Source organism: Schistocerca gregaria, chromosome 4 (genome assembly GCF_023897955.1).
Source record: "Schistocerca gregaria isolate iqSchGreg1 chromosome 4, iqSchGreg1.2, whole genome shotgun sequence".
Lineage (NCBI taxonomy): Eukaryota > Metazoa > Arthropoda > Insecta > Orthoptera > Acrididae > Schistocerca > Schistocerca gregaria.
Genome location: NC_064923.1, coordinates 280,112,675 through 280,133,657, shown reverse-complemented (window position 1 = coordinate 280,133,657; position 20,983 = coordinate 280,112,675).

The window sequence follows — 20,983 nt, the reverse complement described above, 5'->3', positions numbered from 1 at the left end:
AAAGATTTCTTAAAACAAGTTTAAGGATATGGGACAATGGATCTGAAAGAGAGAGATGTTCCAGATTACAAATTGATTAGTCAAACATTCATGCATCAGGCCAAACTTGCACCTCGGGTGACATATGCAACTCTTGGTCAAATATCCAATGAAGGCCCAGTGGTAGCAGTCAAGTAATCATCCTTATTCTCCTTAGGTACACCAGTCACACGCCATCATTCATGGGAGAGGGCGAACCCTGCTAACAGTGAGAAACCTCATTTCACTGCTCAACTGCCATCTCAGACTACTTGAAATTTTCTGATATGTTACTTGTGTGTGTTATAGACCTGAACACAGACACACATCTGTAGTGACAAGCAGTCACTCTCCAAATACACCAAAGGTCTCATGAGGCATCCACAGACCAAAATTGCCCTCCCAAATGCATCCCAAAATAAATCTCTCATGCCTTATCTCACCAGTTGCCTATGATCCCCCATACACCCGGCTGTTCAGGCACAAAGGAGAACTCCTCTCATGATTCAGTAGCATCCTGGACTGGAGCAACTGAACCACATTCTTTGTCAAGATTTCAACTGTGTCTCATCCAACCCTGAAATGAGAATATCCTCCCCACCCTCCTACAGCGGTGATCTGCTGCCCACCCAACCAACACAATATCCCCATGTGTCCTTACTCCGCCTGCCTCCCAACCTCTTCCCTCACGGCTCATGTCACTGCACCAGACTCAGATGCAAGACCTGTCCCATACATCCCCCCACTACCACTTACTCCAATTCTGCTGCTGACATTTCCTTCTCCACCACAGGCAGGCTGAACCACCTGTGAAAGCAGCTGTGTGACGTACAAATTTAGCTGCAACCACTGTGCCACATTCTACATGGGCATGACAACTAATAAGCTGTTTGTCTGTCTGTCTGCAATAATGTCCACGGCCAAACTGTGGTCAAGAGAGGATCATCCAGTTGCTGAACATGCCACCCCCCCCCCCTCCCCCGCCCACTACCCTCTACTCACTTGAGCCAGATTGCTGCTCATGTCAGATGCAGTCGCAGTTGGGCCATAGTGTCTGGAGAAAGTGTCCACTTGTGTTCCAGTTGTCACTGTTTGAATGTGTATGAGTCTTCTACTTCTGGAAGAAGTACTTTGTCCATAAGCTATAATATTTCTAGCATTCTTTTTCATGATGCTCATCTGTGACTCAACACATCCTCTATGTGATGAGTAGCAATCTATCCTTTCCATATTATTGTTATTCCATCCTGGACTCTTCATTGTTTGGCATATTAAAAATATACATATGTACAAGAAAAGTAAATAACCATAACCAGCCTGAAATATGAACTGGTTTTAACAAAGAGTCTCAGACTTTGGCACAAAGTGATAAATTAAACACTGCTAAGAAAAATGGGGGAAGACAGGTAATTACAGGCAGTGATGAAAACAAGAAAGAAAGAAAGAAAATGTTAGGCATATGTGAAGGGGAAATATAAAAATAAATATCAGTATTTATGGATTTAAGGCACAGGATTCAGGTTCTGGTTATTCAGAAGAGAGGACACAGACACAAAAAAACTCATGAAGGAAGCAATGAGACACAAGAAACAGACAGAAATACCACTGAAACATTATATTCTGTGCAATAAGTAATATTACATGCAAACAGAATTTCAAATCATTATTAAGGGTTCATGTTCTTTTGTGACAAGATCATCAAAGAGGGAGAGAAGTTGACATTGTGGAAGGTTACTGGCTGTGTCTTATTCAAAAGAACCATCCAGAATTTACACCTCTGCTTCACCCATTTAGTGATAATTTCCAGATATATCTGGATGTGGAAGAAAACATGGAACCATGGAACTACAATATGGCCAGGTGAATTAAATGTATGAATAAAATAGTGAAACTTTTACCACGTACTATCTAATGTATGACTTCTTGTGGTTGTCATCTGAAAATCAGATAATGAACTTAAACAGATAAAATAAAAAATAAAGTCTGCTACTGTAACACCTCCACATAACTAATTGCCCCTATAACATGGCTTTCTGACAGTAAATATAAATAATTGCAGAGCATGTATACCCTAACTTGTGAAAACTATGTAAACTACTTGCAACATAGTAGAGCACTTGAACTGTACATTAAGTATTCATACACTTCTTTTTATTTATTTCAAGTGATCTGAAAATCAGTACTTGCAACAAATATTTAGCAGTTGATGAAAGTTCCTACTCACATAAATACACCATTTTAATGTATTATAAATTCATTTTATATCATGTTTTGCCATTATGTACCTTATGTACTGCTAGCATCACACAGAGTGCAGTTCTGATGCAGAGCATGGAAGATTAGATTTCTCTTCAATGCATCAACAACCATTACTATAGCTGAGATGATCATGGCTGAAAAACACCAGAGAGGATCATATGGCACATTATGTGAGATTATAGAAATCTCTCACTGCAAATGAGGCATGCCACATTGTGAAATAAGATTCAAAGCAGCTCACAAAGTCATGATATGTTTTGTACCAAAAAATAAAACACAGACAGATATCACCAAAAATGTTGAAAAAGCTACATATTTCACCAAAACAGCAGGAAAAACTACCAGACAGTTTCCTGATGTTGCACCCAGCAAACTTCCTCTAGCACATTGATTCACAAGTGATGCAAACAATGAAACCATTGATATGGTTAGCTTCCAAGCAAAGAATAAATTCTTCATGTTAGAATATGCTATTCATATAGTATCATCTCCTTAATCTTCTTTTCAAACAACAAAGTTGAATAGTCTCAACTACAAAATGTGTGTTTGGCCAAGTAGTTCACACTGAATTGTGATGCTGAACATGTAATTAGTCCTCATGTGGTGGCTTGTGAATTGTTTTTGTCTGTTGCATGTTACTGACTATGATGTCCCATGGCTTAATCATAAAGTTAATCTGCATTGCAGTGATAAAACAGATGAAGATCAATATGAACACTGCTGTTTTCTTGAAATCGCTGTACTCTTAGATTATATAGATTTCAGTTTTCATTCCATAGACCCAAAAATTAGTCTTTTGTGTGTGTGTGTGTAGAACACATCACAAAGTATAAAACAAAACAAAAAACATAAAACATTTACATATAATATTCACAAGCCTGATCATTTGTCAGGAGATTGTCAAAATAGGTTAATACATTACAGTCAACTGTAATGGCTAATACTTACTGTATGCACTTTTAATAAATTTATCATATTCAAAATACTTAATCTAGAATTGTGACTAAGTGCTGTCGAAACTGAAATCTATCAGATATTTTTACTTAAGCTGATCTAACAGTTGCTGTTAGGATATTCAGCTATAGAGCTGTAGTTGTTGCGTATTAAAAAGCCTTTCAAACTCTGTTTCAACTGTGCTTAATCTGAGAACAAAATTTTAATGGTTGCTGGCAATTTATTAAAAATGTGTGTTCCTGAATATTGGATGAAGGTAAGCAATTTTAGGTCTTTATGTAGATTGTTCTTATTCCTAGTATTAATGCTATGTATTGACCTTTTGGCTGGAAACAGAGATATGTTACTTGCAACAAACATCATTAAGGAATAAATATGCTGAGAAGCAGTGGTTAGAATGCAAAGTTGATTGAAAAGGTTTCTACATGATGTTCTAGAATTTACACCACAAATGAGTCTTATTACATGCTAAAAAATTTTGCTATATTTCATGAGTTTTCCTAAAAGATGATCCTCTATGACATAATATAATGAAAGTAAGCAAAGTATGCAAGATTTTTACATTTATATTTCTTACATCTGTCATCATTCTCACTGCAAATACAGACTTGTTTAGGCACTTCAACAATACTGTGGAATGCCCTTCCCAACTGAATTTATTATCCTATAAATTTAATAGTTAACCTCTTCAATCTGCATGTCTATATATTATGCACATGATGGAAGAAAATCTCTTACAGGTTCTGAACTAAATATAGTGGGTCTTTTCAAAGGTTAATGGCAGTGAATTAACTTTAATCAATTTATTGATGTTGGTGAAAATTTGATTAGCAGCCATTTCTAAATCTGTACTTGACTTGGTACTTATTGCAATGTTTGTATCATCTGCGAACTAAACAAATTTAGCATCTTGCAGTGGAACAGATGAGAGGCCATTAATGTACACAAGAAGAAGCAACAGACCCAAGATGGAATCTCGAGGAACACCAAATGTAATTAATTCTCAATCAAATGAAGACTGACTGCTTACCACACAGGTATTTCATAATAACACCTTTTCTTTCCTATTTGACAAGAATCAAACCATTTTTCAGCACTGCTGGTACACCATAATATTCTAATTAACTTAAGAGAATGCTGTGATTCACACAGTCAAAGAGGCTTTGACAGATCACAGAAACAGTCAGTAGCTGTTAATTTGTTATCTAATAAATTTAGTACATTTTCACTGTATGTGTAAATAGCTTTCTCTATATCAGAAACCTTAAGAGCCCAAACTATGACTTGAACAATATATTATTTGCAGTCAGTGCCTGAACACAACCTTTCCAAATATTTTTGAAAAAGTGAGCAAAAGTGAAATTGGTCGATAGTTTGATGGTATCTCTTTATCCTCCATCTTATAAGGAGGCTTAACTTCAGCATATTTTAGCCAGTCTGGATATGTTCCACTGAAAAGAGATTGATTCACAAAATTAATAACTTAAGGTAGACCTCAACTCGCAATGAGCACTTTTTGATTAACTTTGTTGATGTGTTACCATAACCACAAGAATACTTAAATTTTAAGAATTTTATGAAGGATGCCATTTCTCTGTGAGATAGGAGTCTCACTTCCATTTTACTGATGTTATTTGTAAAGACTGGTCTCAAATACTCCTTTGCATCATTTACCGAACCTGAAAACCTCAAGCTGTGTAACAGAAGTACTTTTTTAAGGAGTTTCCTACATTACATGCACTTGTTACCAATGTCTCATTTATTTTTAGAGATCCTCCACCTTTGTGGCCTCACCTTCCTATGTCTTCACTATGTGCCCTTCACATTTGTTAGCACTTTCCCTTTTTTCTCCTTTTAGTTCTTGAAGGCAATCATTATTAAACCTCTGCTCAAACCAATATTACTAGAATTGAGTATGATGTTTAATTTAATTATATTGCTAATTCTCTAAGCAATTCAACGTTCAAAACCAGTCAGCATGAAGTGAAATATGTTTACACCAAAAGCATCTCATTTTGCAATTGCTTAACGTATTGTATAATTCCTGCAGTTCATAACAGGCCTTTCTGTAAAATTGTGCAAGTAACATTTACTTCCCTTGGCTAATGAAAAAGACATTTTAAGGAGGAACTGTGAATCTTTCTAGTGTGACAAGATGCTCTTGCTGGGTTATCGTAAGTCCTCGGAGAGAGTTTATTGCTGCTGATAAAAACAGCTGTCCCATCAGGAATCAAGGATTTATGGGTTGTCATTACAGGCTGTTAAGGAAATAAAAGTTTACTTCAGCACAGCAGTGATTATCTGAGAATGCCACTTACAGCACAGATGTTGCAGGTGCTACAAAGGTTACTCACAAATTACCATTTTGCCTCAACAGAAATCCAGCCTGTCAACTTGTTGCACTTGGTTGAGGTGTCTTATACAGATCTGAAACATTTGGGAACTTACAATAAAATCCCCGTTTCTGGAAAATGCAACATTTCATGTGGTTGTCCTGAAGCATGACCAAAGGTTATGTTTATTCAAATTTTCATTCTCATCAGTCCCCAGCCTGAGAACACAGTTTTCAAAACCTTGTACCCTGTTGAGACTGTTATTGATGCTTGTCATCTGAAACTGTCAAATGTAGCTCCACACACAGTAGACAATTTCCTCACAACTGCAATTTTGCATAAATTCTAATATATGTGTGAAAAATTACACTATTATCAATTGCATCATCTCCTAAAACTAGATCTGTTTCATCTTTAATTTCACCACTGAACCCAGAGTCTACAACTGGATGTCTGAGAATCTAGAAACATGAAAAAAAAAAAAAAAGAATGGCTAAACAGAGCTGTGAATACATGTCCAATGTGCTACTTGGCTCTCACTTTCTAAGAAGAGAGTAATGCTTCTCATAGGAAACAGATTTTATTCCTGAATTATTAAAAACTATTAACATGGAGAAACTGTCCTCATGATTGTAGTCTGTTCCTTTGTCAACAATCTTTCTATCACTCATATAGGAGTATGAAAGCTAATATGGACAGGGTGCAGGACTAGTTTTGTAACCCTGCTACTAGGAAATTCATGATGTGACGTATTCAAATGTGTAAAAAAAACACATTAAAGTCTGGTGTAGTTGGAAAAGTGCTATGAAATGCAAACTAAAATAATTAAATATCACTTACTATGTTAAAGGCTGAACCAAGCAGACATGATATTAAGCTAAAGAGGTATATATCAAGATTTTTCTTTCACATCTTACACACTGAAAAAATGCTGTTTTAATGCACTGCTGTGTTAAAAATGTCAGAAACATGTCTTTGGTACAATCTGTATATAAAAAAAAGTATGGAAAATGGAACATCAGAGGTTAAAAGTGCTACCATACATATAAGTGCAGAGGTATAAACTTCTACAAATGTTTTGCTCAGTGAATGTCTCTGTGGTTCTCTACAGATTACATAGAAATGAAAACTGGAAGATACAGATGTAAACAAATTAGAACTGCGAACGTTAATGCCTTGTGTGTTATGTGCAGACCTAGCATGTTTGGTAAAATATTTCTTTCTCAAGTGGGGGAAGTATGTTTGTGACCCACACTAACATTAAAATTGTACATCTCCAAAATGTTAAAAATTTTCTTTGGTTATTGAAACACACTGTCAAAATTTAATTCTTTAAAGCTTTCATTTCGAGTGTTAAGGATCTTTGAATCCACTGACATCTCCACAAAGTTCTTCAGATTTTCCCCAAGGATATCTTATTATCAGTAATGAAGTTAACACAGCTATTTTATGTGTGTCAGTTTTTGGAGAAAAATACTTTAGACTGGTACACCAGATGTAGCTGAACACAGATCAATCTAGTGAGTATATCAAGTGTGATCATTTCTGAGCACTCTGGAAACTATGACTTTGTATATGTCAGCTTTCATATTCCATATGAGGATGGTTTTATGGACTATTTCAAATATACCTCTATCCTAGATTCCTTCCTTTGACAAGCTGTACCTGAGAGATGAGTTACCTTATAGCACTGGCTGAAAGGTATGAATTACAGTCTTTTTATTAAAAAAATTCATTTAATTGCCGAGATTAATACATTACTGGATTACTAGTTTTGGCAATATAGATTGTCCTTCAGATCTATAAAAAAGAAAATACGCCAAGGTTATGTGCTTAAAACAGTGTAAAAACACAGAAGGGCATACACAAAATCTCAATGTCAAAAATTTTACATATCCATAAAATTGTGCAGTGATGGTTACACCATACAATTATTCACACCACTCTGTCGCAATAAGACCATACAATGTGAAGTAATAACTCTCATAAAATTTGCTTCGTATGGAGACACACAGTCCAAAGTAAAAATATGATGCCTGTTCAAAACATTCCTGAACATTTATAGTGTCATGCCAATGGTGTGTTGGAGGGAAATGTGGTTGGCATCCATACATATGACGGTGTTTAATGTGTAAATGCTGGAAGTTTCATTGTTGTATGTCTGTTAGCTATTGTTCAGTATTGTATTGATAAGAATGCTGTGCTGCACAATCTGCGAATTTCATGATAGCAGAGTTAGAGGAGCAATGCGTCTGCATTAAATTTTGCATGAAACTCAAGAAAATATTTACAGAGTCACTCTGAATGATGCAGGAGGCCTATGATAATGAGTGCTTAAACTGTACTCAATGTTATGAATGATTCACATGGTTTAAAAATGGCTGCATGGAAGTTAAAGATGACTCCCATTCAGGATGACCTTCAACATCTGCTGATGACACCAGTGTCAGTAATGTCAACAAAATGTTGCATGACAATCGAAGACTGATGGCCCAAGATATTGCAGAGGAATGCAACATTTCAGTTGGATCATCTCATGAAATCCTGACATAACGTCTTGGAATGCACCATGTTGCCACCAAGTTAACCCAATGGCTCACAAGTCAAGACCAGAAAGATTTTCACCCTGCAACCTGTGAAGAGCTTTTGGATGGTGCAAATTATAATGAGATGTTACTTAAGAGAATCATAACTGGTGATACGACATGGGTCTATGGTTATGATATTAAGACCAAGATTGTGTTCACAATGGTGGGGGAAAGGTTTTCCCAGATCAAAAAGAGATCATGTCATGTCAAATGTCAAAGCCATGCTGATAGTTTTCTTTGAGTTTGAAGGATCTGTTCATCATGAATTCTTGCCACAGAAACAAACTGTTACTCGATGGTACTATAGGGATGTGTTGCAACACCTGTGAGAAAATGTGAGAAGGAAACAGGCTGAAATGTGGTGAGACAATTCATGTCTCTTGCATCACGTTAATGCACCCACACAGTCATACCTGTTGATGCATGACTATCCTCTGTACTCTTCAGACCTGACACCTGTGGACTTTTTTATTTCTGAAGTTGAACGCCCTGCTGAAAAGACAAAGATTTGCAATGATAAATCAGATGAAAGAAAATTTGCAGACAGCACTTCATGAAATCGAGCAAGAGGTATACCAAGACTGCTGCCAGAAGTGGAAATGGTGTTGGGAGCAATGTATCAGTTGTGAAGGAGAGTATTTTGAGGGAGACAATGCACAATAAATGAAAGGTATTTGTAGAAAAATTTTGTGTACAAAGTTCTGGAATTTTTTGAACAGACCTCATACAATAACGAATACATCTAATAAATGAATGAAAAGGAAAGTTGCTACTCACCATATAGTGGAGATGCTGAGTCACAGGTAAGCACACAGCCTGTGCCTTATGCATCCTTCCCACCAAAACCAGCTTTTCTGAATTGCACAGGTGGGAACTCTCCCTGCAATACATCCTACCTTCCCATAACCCTTCTGGCCTCAACCTTTGTTAGTCACTGTCCTCACCCATCAAGCCCCTTCCCTGTTCCCATTCCAACACTAGACAGCCATCATTCCACCATCACACTGTCTTTTTACTTCTCTCCTTTTCTGCACCCCCCCCCCCTTTCTCCTCGCCTCTCCCATACCATCCATCTAACCTGCAGCACTTCAATGTCCACTACCTTCATCATACTATCCTCCCTCTCCCCACTCCAGCCTCCTCGCTACCCCTACCCAGTCGCCACTCCCATCATACACTGGTGCTGCTGCTGCTCACAGTGTGGTTTCAGTTGCTGGGATTGTGTGTGTGTGTGTGTGTGTGTGTGTGTGTGTGTGTGTGTGTGTGTGTGTGTGTGTGTGTGTGTGTGTGTGTGTGTGTGTGTGTGTCTGCGTCTATTGTTGATAAAGGCCTGAATGGCCGAAAGCTTTATTTATTTGCGACAGTCTTTTGCTGTGCCTATCTGCGACTCAGCACCTCCACTATATGGTGAGTAACGACTTCCCTTTTCATTCCATTAAATGAAAATATTCCACTAGAAACCATACTGTATGTGTAACTTAGAATTTGTATGGCATGAACACAATATTTACATGCCGCGTAATGTGATTTCTTGGTTTAATGCCTTGTTTGCTATGACACGGTAACTGACGACTGGACCTAGTGTGCAACAGAAATGCTAAGTGCTAAGATGTACTATCAGATGGTTGGCCACAATGCAGGACATCAAATAGAAGTAATGTAATAAGATCCCACATCTGTATAACTTAAAATTAAGAAAGGTAATTTCACACTGATGTAATACATGCAATTTTAACAGATTATGTCATATAATAAATGTAACAGAAATGCCTTTAGAGGAAACAACACAGTTGACATCTACAGAGAAATAAATAGGATATGACCTTACTGGTTCGTTTCACAGCAAGCAAAGGATGACAAAATTCACAACTGTAAAACAAGCAACTGTACCATATGAGATATGAGATATAAATATAAAATACATTCCATTCATAAGAATGTACACCAGTGGGATATTGCTGCATGAGTTAACCAGTGGGATATTGCTTCATGAGTTATTGGGTTTAAGAGTCACATATGTATCGGTACTGTATATTATAGGTATTGTGTTACTAACTTTCTCGAAAGGCCTGTGACACATACAGAGTGAGAGTCTTATTAGATCTAAGGTACTATGTGCAATTGCATGAGGGTAATATCCTGCAGGATGCTAACATATTTGTAGAAAATGAAGTAGCCTCCCTCAAATTTTCAGAAATTTTGCTCATCTAGTAACAGCACATTGATGTAAAGATGTAAATTTTAATAGATAAAATTATAATTTTATATACATTGCTGAACTGGTGTATGTTCTGTAAAATGTTTTCATATCAAATGTATTTTATTCCTTTTCCACATGGTATGGCTGCTTGTTTTACAAGTTCTCATTGTTCAATAGTTAATTTTGTTGTCATCTGCTAGCAGTGAAACTGACTGATAAGGTCAAATCCTACTTATTCATCTCTGCATGTCGACTGTGTAGTTTTCCTCCAAAGACAAAATTACTGAACAGTGCCAGGCAAAAGGATCTGCATAGCTCAAGGCTAAGAGTGAACACAATAAAACACTTACTAAACATTAAAAATTATATTCATGGTCACTAGTTACAGCTTCCGACATTTTTTTATTTTTTATTTTTTTGTATCTATAATTTCCTGGAAAAATTTGCTGCTTGTTGCAGAATTCAAAATACAATGAATACATTTTTTCTACTTTCATATTTTGACTCTAAGTTATTGACTTGACTTTGTAAATAAATAAATAAAATGTTATTGCAGTTCTAAAAACATCAAACCATTCATTCGTCAGTACTGAACACCAAACACGGGAATGAAATACCAATAAACTGTGGTCATAGTCCATGTCTGTCCCTGGAAATATTTTACAATTTAAAATCTGGTTCCTAAATCTCTGTCTTACCATTAAATAGCCTATCTCAAACCTTCCAGTGTCTCCAGGTCTCTTCCACATATACAGCCTCCTTTCATTATTCTTAAACCAAGTGTTAGCTATGATTAAGTTATGATCTGTGCAAAATTCTGACAGGTGGCTTCCCCTTTCATTCCTTACCCACAGTTCATATTCATCTACTACTTTTTCTTCTCTCCTTTTCCTACAGTTGCATTCCAGTCTCCCATGACTATTAAATTTCGATCTACCTTAACAATTTGAATAATTTCTTTTATTGCATCATACATTTGTTCAATCTCTTCATCATCTGCGGAGATAGTAGGCATACACTCCTGGAAATGGAAAAAAGAACACATTGACACCGGTGTGTCAGACCCACCATACTTGCTCCGGACACTGCGAGAGGGCTGTACAAGCAATGATCAACACACGGCACAGCGGACACACCAGGAACCGCGGTGTTGGCTGTCGAATGGCGCTAGCTGCGCTGCATTTGTGCACCGCCGCCATCAGTGTCAGCCAGTTTGCCGTGGCATACGGAGCTCCATCGCAGTCTTTAACACTGGTAGCATGCCGCGACAGCGTGGACGTGAACCGTATGTGCAGTTGACGGACTTTGAGCGAGGGCGTATAGTGGGCATGCGGGAGGCCGGGTGGACGTACCGCTGAATTGCTCAACACGTGGGGCATGAGGTCTCCACAGTACATCGATGTTGTCGCCAGTGGTCGGCGGAAGGTGCACGTGCCTGTCGACCTGGGACCGGACCACAGTGACGCACGGATGCACGCCAAGACCCTAGGATCCTACGCAGTGCCGTAGGGGACCGCACCGCCACTTCCCAGCAAATTAGGGACACTGTTGCTCCTGGGGTATCGGCGAGGACCATTTGCAACGTGTTCTAGAAGGTGTAAGTCAACTACACTGGCCAGCAAGATCTCCGGATCTGTCCCCCATTGAGCATGTTTGGGACTGGATGAAGTGTCGTCTCACGCGGTCTGCACGTCCAGCACGAACGCTGGTCCAACTGAGGCGCGAGGTGGAAATGGCATGGCAACCCGTTCCACAGGACTACATCCAGCATCTCTACGATCGTCTCCATGGGAGAATAGCAGCCTGCATTGCTGCGAAAGGTGGATATACACTGTACTAGTGCCGACATTGTGCATGCTCTGTTGCCTGTGTCTATGTGCCTGTGGTTCTGTCAGTGTGATCATGTGATGTATCTGACCCCAGGAATGTGTCAATAAAGTTTCTCCTTCCTGGGACAATGAATTCACGGTGTTCTTATTTCAATTTCCAGGAGGGTATAAACTTGTCCTACTGTGGTAGGCGTGAGCTTCGTGTCTATATTGTCTACAATAATGGGTTCACGTGCTGCCCACAGTAACTTTTTTTCATTCATATTTGCTTGTTCATTTTTAAACCCCCACTTGCATTCTACTTATTTGATTTTTTAATTATAACTATGTATCCACCTGACAACAAGTCCTTTTCCTCCTGCCACCAAGTACACTAATTTCCACTATTCTAACATTAACCTGTCTATTTCGTTTTTTAAATTTTGTAACCTATCTGCCTGATTAAGGGATCTGACATTCCTCACTCGGCTCCGTAGAACGCCAGTTTTCTTCCTCCTGATAACAACGCACACTTGAGTAGTCCCCACCTGGAGATCCTAATGGGGGACTCTTTTACCTCAGGTATATTTTACCCAAGAGGATGCCATCATCTTTTAACCATACAGTAAAGCTGCATGCTATCGGGAAAGATTACGGCTGCAATTTCCCCTTGCTTTCAGCCGTTCACAGTACCGTACCAGCACAGCAAGGCCGTTTTGATTGATGTTACAAGGCCAGATCAGTCAACCATCCACATTGTTTGCCCTGTAACTACTGGAAAGACTGCTGCATCTCTTCAGGAACCACAAGTTTGTCTGGCCTCTCAACAGATACCCCTGCGTTGTGGGTGGACCTCCGACACGCAAGTCTCCCCACCAATACCAAGGTCCATGGTTCATTGTGTGTGTGTGTGTGGGGGGGGGGGGGGGGAGAGGGGGGGGGGGGCGGGAGGATACAGATCTACACGAATTTAATGAAAACATAGGTGACGTCACATTCACGTCTTGTTAATTCGCAATCTACTTGATGCTGTTAAGGAATTACGTCGTCAACAACGCTAACAATTACCAAGTGGGCCAAATAGTAGAACAGACGTATGCCACAGGAACATACATACTCGTGAAAATGTTTTGTCCTGGGCTGTCAGGTGTTGGATATTTTACAGTGCTGTCCGGTATTTATGTCCCGTGTTCGGTTTTCAGTACTGACGAATGAATGGTTCGGTATTTTTACAACTGCAATAACATTTTATTTATTGATTTAGAAAGTAAAGTCAATAACTGAGAGTCGAAATGTGAAAGTATAATAAATGCATACGTTGAATTTTGAAGTTTGCAACAAGCAGCGACTTTTACCAGAAAATTCAAGGTAAGAAAAATTTGTTGGAAGCTGTAACTAGCGACCATGAATATAATTTTTAATGTTTAGTAAGTGTTTTATTGAGTTCACTCTTAGCCTTCAGCTATGCAGATCCTTTCGCCTGGCACTGTTCGGTAATTTCTCAATTTCGTCTGGCAACCCTAGTTCTGTCCCACTTGATTCACGAAAGATTTAGACAAGCGCTATAATCGATTGCAGTCAAATGAATTATCCTTGCGCGAAAGCGGCACTGAGGTGCTCAGTAGCCATATCATCACTGGCTGTCCTTTGCTAGTAGAAGACATAACTCGTTACTACAGCTTCTAGTGAAGTGTGATCAAAAGGTTACTGTCTGTTATAATGCTTCGTTAGCGACTAACCATGTGGCGATACAGATATGTTCGATGTTGTAACAAATGGACAAACAACGGTACAAGATTTAAAATAAACAATCGAGGTTGCAAAAAAAACAGCTATATCTTGGAATCCCCCTCTCTTTCAGTATAAGCTTACAGTATTTACCAAAGTACGGCCATCTTCCAATAGTAGCATGAAGAGTTTTACTCAGTAACTTCACATCTCTGGAAAAACTTGGTAAAATAGCCGTTCATAATTGAACGCGATACTGTCTTCCGACAGCGTTCAGCTAACCGGGGACACTAGCAGAACCACGAAGGAAATCGCAGCAGAGGTATCGAAATACCGAGCACTGAAGAAGTCTGAAGAGGACTATTACGCTGCCTAACGAAACAGATGATTTTGCCAGTCGACTGCAACGGCCACGAAAGCATGCAGATATTAAATAGAGACAGGAAGGAATTAGGGACATTGCTTGCGAATGGGCACTGATTTAAACCAATGGGAAAAGTTGAAAATTTGTGTTGGTTCCGGATCAGAACCCGGATCTCCTGCTTATTAGGCAGATGCTCTTATCGCTAAGCCATCTGGACACAGTGGTCAGCTCACTTGCACGGACTACCCTAGCAGTCCTCCCGTCACACCAAAATTCTCAACTTATCCACACACTACTGATGAAGTGACGCTTGCCCATTATCATCATTACTCGCGGTATTTCGCCGATTCCACGACGTATGTATACATAGCGCGAGGCCGGCCAATGATCTCTTCAGTGCAGATGCAAACCAGGCTCGAACTCTTAGGGGAAACGGCAAAATGCCAGGAGTAACGAGGATAATGGGCAAAGGACACTGTACTAGAAGTGTATGGGTGACTTACAAATTTGGGCTTAGCAATGAGCAGTATGTTCGGATGGCTTAGTGGTCAATGAGCCTTCGGCAGTGGTGAGGCGCCTATTGCGCTGCTTGTGAGTGAGCACGCGTACCGGCTTGTCTTCGTCCCGAACTCACCGACCATCATGGAGTTTTCCTATCGTCAAGTTACGATTAAATTAAGTTTTCCTATTGGTATGAAGTTAAATGGTTTACGCGGGACGAAATGCGTCCCCTGCCACAAGATGTTATCAGAATCCATTTTTTGATCCTTAGTACCATCATGTACATAAAGGTGGCGAATGAAGAGCTATGCGCCGATGACGTGCGGCGCCATGCTAACGATCTCAACTTCCGATACTCTGACGACCATATAGTAGCTCTTGTGATTGGTCTAGTTTCGACCTACGAACGTTGCAGGTTTTCGAACTCCTGTTTGTGGTGCCATCGGACAACCTTACAGCAATGTCATCATTCACATTGCTGAAATGTGGAAGACGTTCTAAACCTACCATGTCCTCAATCATTTGAGGAGATAAAAATTGAACTGGGGAAGCATGTGCGCTCTTAATTGGTAATTGCCACCTGCAAGGCTGGCTTCATGTACGATGGCCAGGAGCGTACTATTTCAGGTTGTGTGCAGGAAGGCCATGTCAATTCTGAATGTCTCCGGCATAAACTGGTGCAGACTCCGACCGAAGAAGTCACTCTCCCTGTGGCGCCCACTGTGTTACCTCTGTCTTAGACGTCCATGGCGGGGCTGCCTGCTGCGCCACTGTGAATCAGTTTGCACCAGCGTCGACTCCTCTAGGCAACACGATAGACATTTTGCCTGTCTCTCCTACCCTGCCTCCGGAAGCAGTGGCAACAGCCGATGGCCGTCAGCAGACACAAGCCATTTGTTCCAGCCCTATGGTTGGTGATCAGGGATCTCGGCCGACGTCCACTTTTCTGCCGTCTGGCCACATGTCGGACGATAGCTACCCGCCAACCGACACGGAACAACATGTAAGGTAGCAACGATCGTCGAGGAAACGGAAGAGACAACATCGTACCCAATCGCCTCCATCGGATGTGTGCACAGGATGACCTTCCTACTGATGATGCGCTGTCCTCTGATGCCCTGGCACCTGACGACGCGACGTCTTTCCTCGCCTCCGTCTCCAGTCATCATCTGTCTACAGACACCGAACTCCCCCGCTTGCATCTCATGTGGTTTCCTCCCTTTCTGCGTGTGACATACCTCTGACAGTGTCCACAAAACCGACCCAGTGAGATCTCTGTTGGTCCATTACGACCAGGTACTTTTCAATGTCAATAAATCTTACCAACAGCCGTACAATGTAAGATATTTTATTTTGTTTTGAAAGCAACCAGTTTCGGCAATTCATTTTGCCATCTTCAAGCCCCGTACACTTTTTTCAAATCAATGAATTTATCGTACAGCGCCATAAAACTGGATATCGCGAATTCCAATCGTTGTACAGATGCTCATACGAAGACGTGAAAGCAGCTGAGTTGGGGTGGTGATCCTGTTACGTGACGGTATCCTCAGTAATACCGTTGCCTATCTCCCTGATGCCAGAGGTATGGCTATCACGTTTAGTGGCGTCAGGATCGTCAGTGCCTATGAATCATCTGGTTCAGGTTGCCGCCGCGAATGTTCCATTTGCTCTCCGAGACAGTCACTCTCTATTCTTGGGTCAGCAGGGCGCATTGATCATGGGAGGAGATTTCAGCTCCACAGAGGTGCCCAAAGACCAACACCCGCATCACTCTCCTTGCGCGGCGGTAGCTGAAATTCACCAGCATCCCAACCTTGTGTATTCTTGAGACCATGTTCATGATGATCATCCAGGGTTTACATATTTGACTAGCCATTCTTTCAGCTGCCTCAATCTTGTTTATATCTCCCGCGATATTGTCAGTGGGGTGCAGGCTGCTGAAGTATGGCCCATTGCGTCCTCTGACCATAACGAATACATCTGTGCCATCAACCTCTGCCGTCAAAGAGTGTGACGAGGCGATGGGCCATGGAAACTGAATACGATCCACCTTACTTCACCCGACTGCCAGCAGCCCATCGAGACCACGTGGATAGACTGTCACCGACTCCGTGATGCGTATCAGTCTGTCTTGTCATGTTGGGTGCTCTGTGCAAAGCCTGTCCTCTGCAAGGCCTTGATTGGTTATGGAAGGGAGGTCGTGGCGTGGCGGCGACAAAACGAGGATATCTCTTTCACTTTGCTCAGGGAATGTACTACGACGCCATATTCGTAAGAGCACAAGGCGTAGGGAATCATGCCAGACAACACCTCGCATCCCTCTCTTGATGTCACTTGAAGGAGCTATGCTTAGGGCGCGCGCACACGACAAGTTAGCGCAGGAGCGTACATCAATGTATCATGTGATAGCGTAATGGCGCCACTGTCGGAGGACTTTGATTAATGTTTTTATAACTGATTATGGTTGGCGATTAGATTCCCAACGTGATGTTGGGTATGCTCTACTCACACATTATGCTATGCCGTACTTTGCACAACGTCAACACCTTGCCAAAATTACGACTGTTTCCAGACTCTTACACTCGGTTCCTGGGGATGCAACGATGGATCTGCTTGCCTGCATCAGCGATTACAAAGTCCATGATGCTGTCCAGACAGCTTTGACGAACAAGTCGCCTGACTCTTGCGGCCTTCCATAGGAGTTTTATCTGATATTTCGGGACCTATTGGCGCCGATGTGAAGGAAAATTTTTTGGGAGGTGCCAATAACATCCGTAATGCCCTCTGTCACTAGCGGGACATAATCGCTGATTCTCTCGCTCGTCGTATGCCCTGACTTTTGGCAGCTCTTGACTTCGGCCAAGTTTTCGGGCGGGTCGATCACGACTACCTGGAAGAGGTGTTGCACAATGTGGGATACCTTAATACTACCGTCGGCGTCGTAATGCGTCTCATTCGTTTAGCTACATTCCGCGTACTCCTCTACAGTGGGTGCCTTACGCCTCCCATTTTGATCCGCCATTCGCTACGCCAAGGCTGCAGTGTTGTATGCTTTCGCCATGCAACCGTTGCTCTACGGCCTCTTTCAACACCTGTCTGGGACGTCTCTCGGTGGTCATGTATTCAGGTGCACTGCTCATGTGAATGATCTCATAATCATTCTTCGTAACGGTGCTGAGGTCAAGGAGTCACTGATATGGGTTACCATATATAGTAAAGCTTCTAGTAGCTGCCATGGCTACAGGTGTGGGGCTTCCTGCGGACAGCGCTGCTCCGCTGCGCCGGCCGGTGTGACCGAGCGGTTCTAGGCGCTTCAGTCTGGAAACGCGCGACCACTACGACCGCAGGTTCGAATCGTGCCTCGGGCATGGATGTGTGTGATGTCCTTAGGTTAGTTAGGTTTAAGTAGTTCTTAGTTCTAGGTGACTGATGACCTCAGCTGTTAAGTCCCGTAGTGCTCAGAGCCATTTGAACCATTTTGCTCCGCTGCGTGTAGCTACAACTATCCGATGCTTAGGACTCGATTTCACAAGTGATCTTCGGCGCATGATTGCTCTCAACTGCCAGCGTCTACTGTCCTATCAACGAGCTGGGCTCCTAGATCATAATTTACGAGCCCTCGATCTTTTGCAGCAGACACAATATATAAATGCATATCTGTCGTCACGTATTCCCACGTGGCACAGTCGCATCCTATTCCGCCGCATGCTAGCAGCATTGGGTTCATATGTCTGCCACGGCTTTTGGTTCAAGATAAGATACGAGACCCTCATCCACTATTCTGAGCAGTTTAGGACAGTATCATGGCCCTGACAGGGATAGCCCTTTTTGTCAGATCTCATGTTGTCCTACGTGCCTTACCAGTCTATTGCTGGAGGCCCTTGCTTCACACTCTCAGTACCTATCCAGCTTTCGGACGTATCACCGCACCTCTTTTATTTCCGCCACTTATTCCTCGAACTGAGCTATGTCTGTACTACGATACTGCCAACGCACTTGACGTCCACGAAGGCGACCTATGGCTTTCTTCAGCAGCACTGGTCATCGAATATGGTTGAGGGGCAGCGTCCCCACATCGACTGGCGTGCCGTTTGGCGATCGATGTGCGCTCCTTATCTTGACACTGACGTCCAGTCTGCATGGTACCTTACTGTAAATGGGAAGCAAGTATCTTTGTCACGCTTTCCCACGGGATTCGCCTCGCACCATTGTGTGTTGCCTGTGATGCTTTGGACACAGACGAGCATCGCACCATTGTGTGTTGCCTGTGATGCTTTGGACACAGACGAGCATCGTCTGGTGTGCGGATCGGCGATAGGTGTATGGCTCTTGGTTCGTCAGATGTTGGCCCTAATTATTCATCAGATACCTCCTCATCTGCTCCTCTTTGTGGTCTCGGGATACCTCCCGCAAGTGAAGATGAACTCCGTGATGTGGATTTGTGGACACACAGTTGTCTACCTGTTTGCTGACAGCAAGAAAAATGTCCTTGACTTTTGACACTTCCTTAATGAACGCCATTCTGCAGGCGTCCGCAATCCCAAATGCAGACAGTTTTTCTCCAAGTTTCTTTGGAGTGTCTTTCTTAATCCACCTCAGAGCTGGAGTGTTGCTGCAATGTGGAGTTGATCCACGCCTTTTCCACTCTTAGAACCGGTTATTCTCTGTTCATTGGAATGTTCTTCAAAAAAACTATGCGTCGGTAGTTTCATCGAATCTGGCGATGTGTCCCTCCCTCCCTCCTCGCGACGCCGGTTTCCTGGTGTTGTCGGTGGTATCAATAATAATTGACAAAAAAACAAAATAAATAAATAAATAAGTCATTGATGTTCTTCATATCTCTACTCCAAGTTCTCTACAGTTTTCTTGATTTCTGCGGGGAGAGGAGGGACACAGTGACCAAGCCTTGGGTTGTGGCCTCTGCCCGCGTTGCCCCCAGCCCTGTCTTTGGGCACCAGGTAGGAACCTTTAAACAAAAGTGGTCAGATTATCTGCCTAGTAAGTAGGAGACCCGGATTCGAATCCCGGTTCAGTATAAATTTTCAAACTTCCCCATTGATTTAAATCAATACCCACTCGCAGCCAATGTCTGTACTTCCTTTATGTCTTAATTCATAGTGGTTGCTGAATCAAAATGGTGTCTGTTCTTTCGAACATGTCCGAGAGAGCAGAAACCAATTGTATGTTAAATAAAGAATCGTACGTTAGAAGAAACATTTGAGCAGAGAGTAATATCGGGTTGTAGCCTCTTTACGACGTTATTTTGCCTCTACAATGACCAAGCATTAAAGGAATTGACGGGGAAATTCGGTAAGAGGATTACAGGAGAAATAAAAACCGTTAATGTTGCCCGATGCTATTATAGTACTGCCAGAGACGACAAAGGACTGGAAGAATAGAATTGATCATGTCTTCAAAAAAGATTATAAGATAATCATCAATGAAAGTAAAGTACGGGTAATGGAATGGAATCGAATTAATTCAGGTGAAGCTGACAGAATTACATTAGGAAATGAGACAATAAAACAGTCTGCGAATTTTGCTGTTTGGGCACAAAAATAACTATTGCGGAAGTAGAGAGGATATAAAATGAAGACTGGCAACAGCAAGAAAAGCATTGCTGAAAAAGCAAGATTTCTTAATCTCGAACACAAATTTAAGTCTTAGAAATTCTTTTCTGAGAGTTTTGTAGTGAATGTAGTCTCGTACAGAAGTGGAACATGGAGGATAAGCAGATCAGGCAAGAAAAGAACAGTAGCTTTTGGAATCTGGTGCTACGAAAGAATGCTAAAGATTAGACGGGTAGATTGAATATGTAATGAAGAGGTACTGAATCGAATACAGGACAGAAGAAATGTATAGAAAAATTTGACTAACAGAAGGAGTCGGCGGATAGCACACATCCGTGGTGTCAAGGGATCGTAAGTTTGGCAATGGAAGAACAAGCGCCTTAAGTTTCTAAATCTATGATTTGTGTGTGTGTGTGTGTGTGTGGGTGTGTGTGTGTGTGTGTGTGTGTGTGTGCGCGCGCGTGTCTATGTGTGTATGTGCACGTATGATCAAATGCAGGTCTGAAATTAGAATTTAGATAGTGCAGTGCACTACTATTGGATATTTTGGTTAAAAAATAGGACCTGCAGTTGGGAAGTCCCAGGTAGCGATCTCATACATCCCTTTTCTTCTCATTCTGAAAATTAATGTACTTTGTTTCAAAGTATGATTCTTGGATA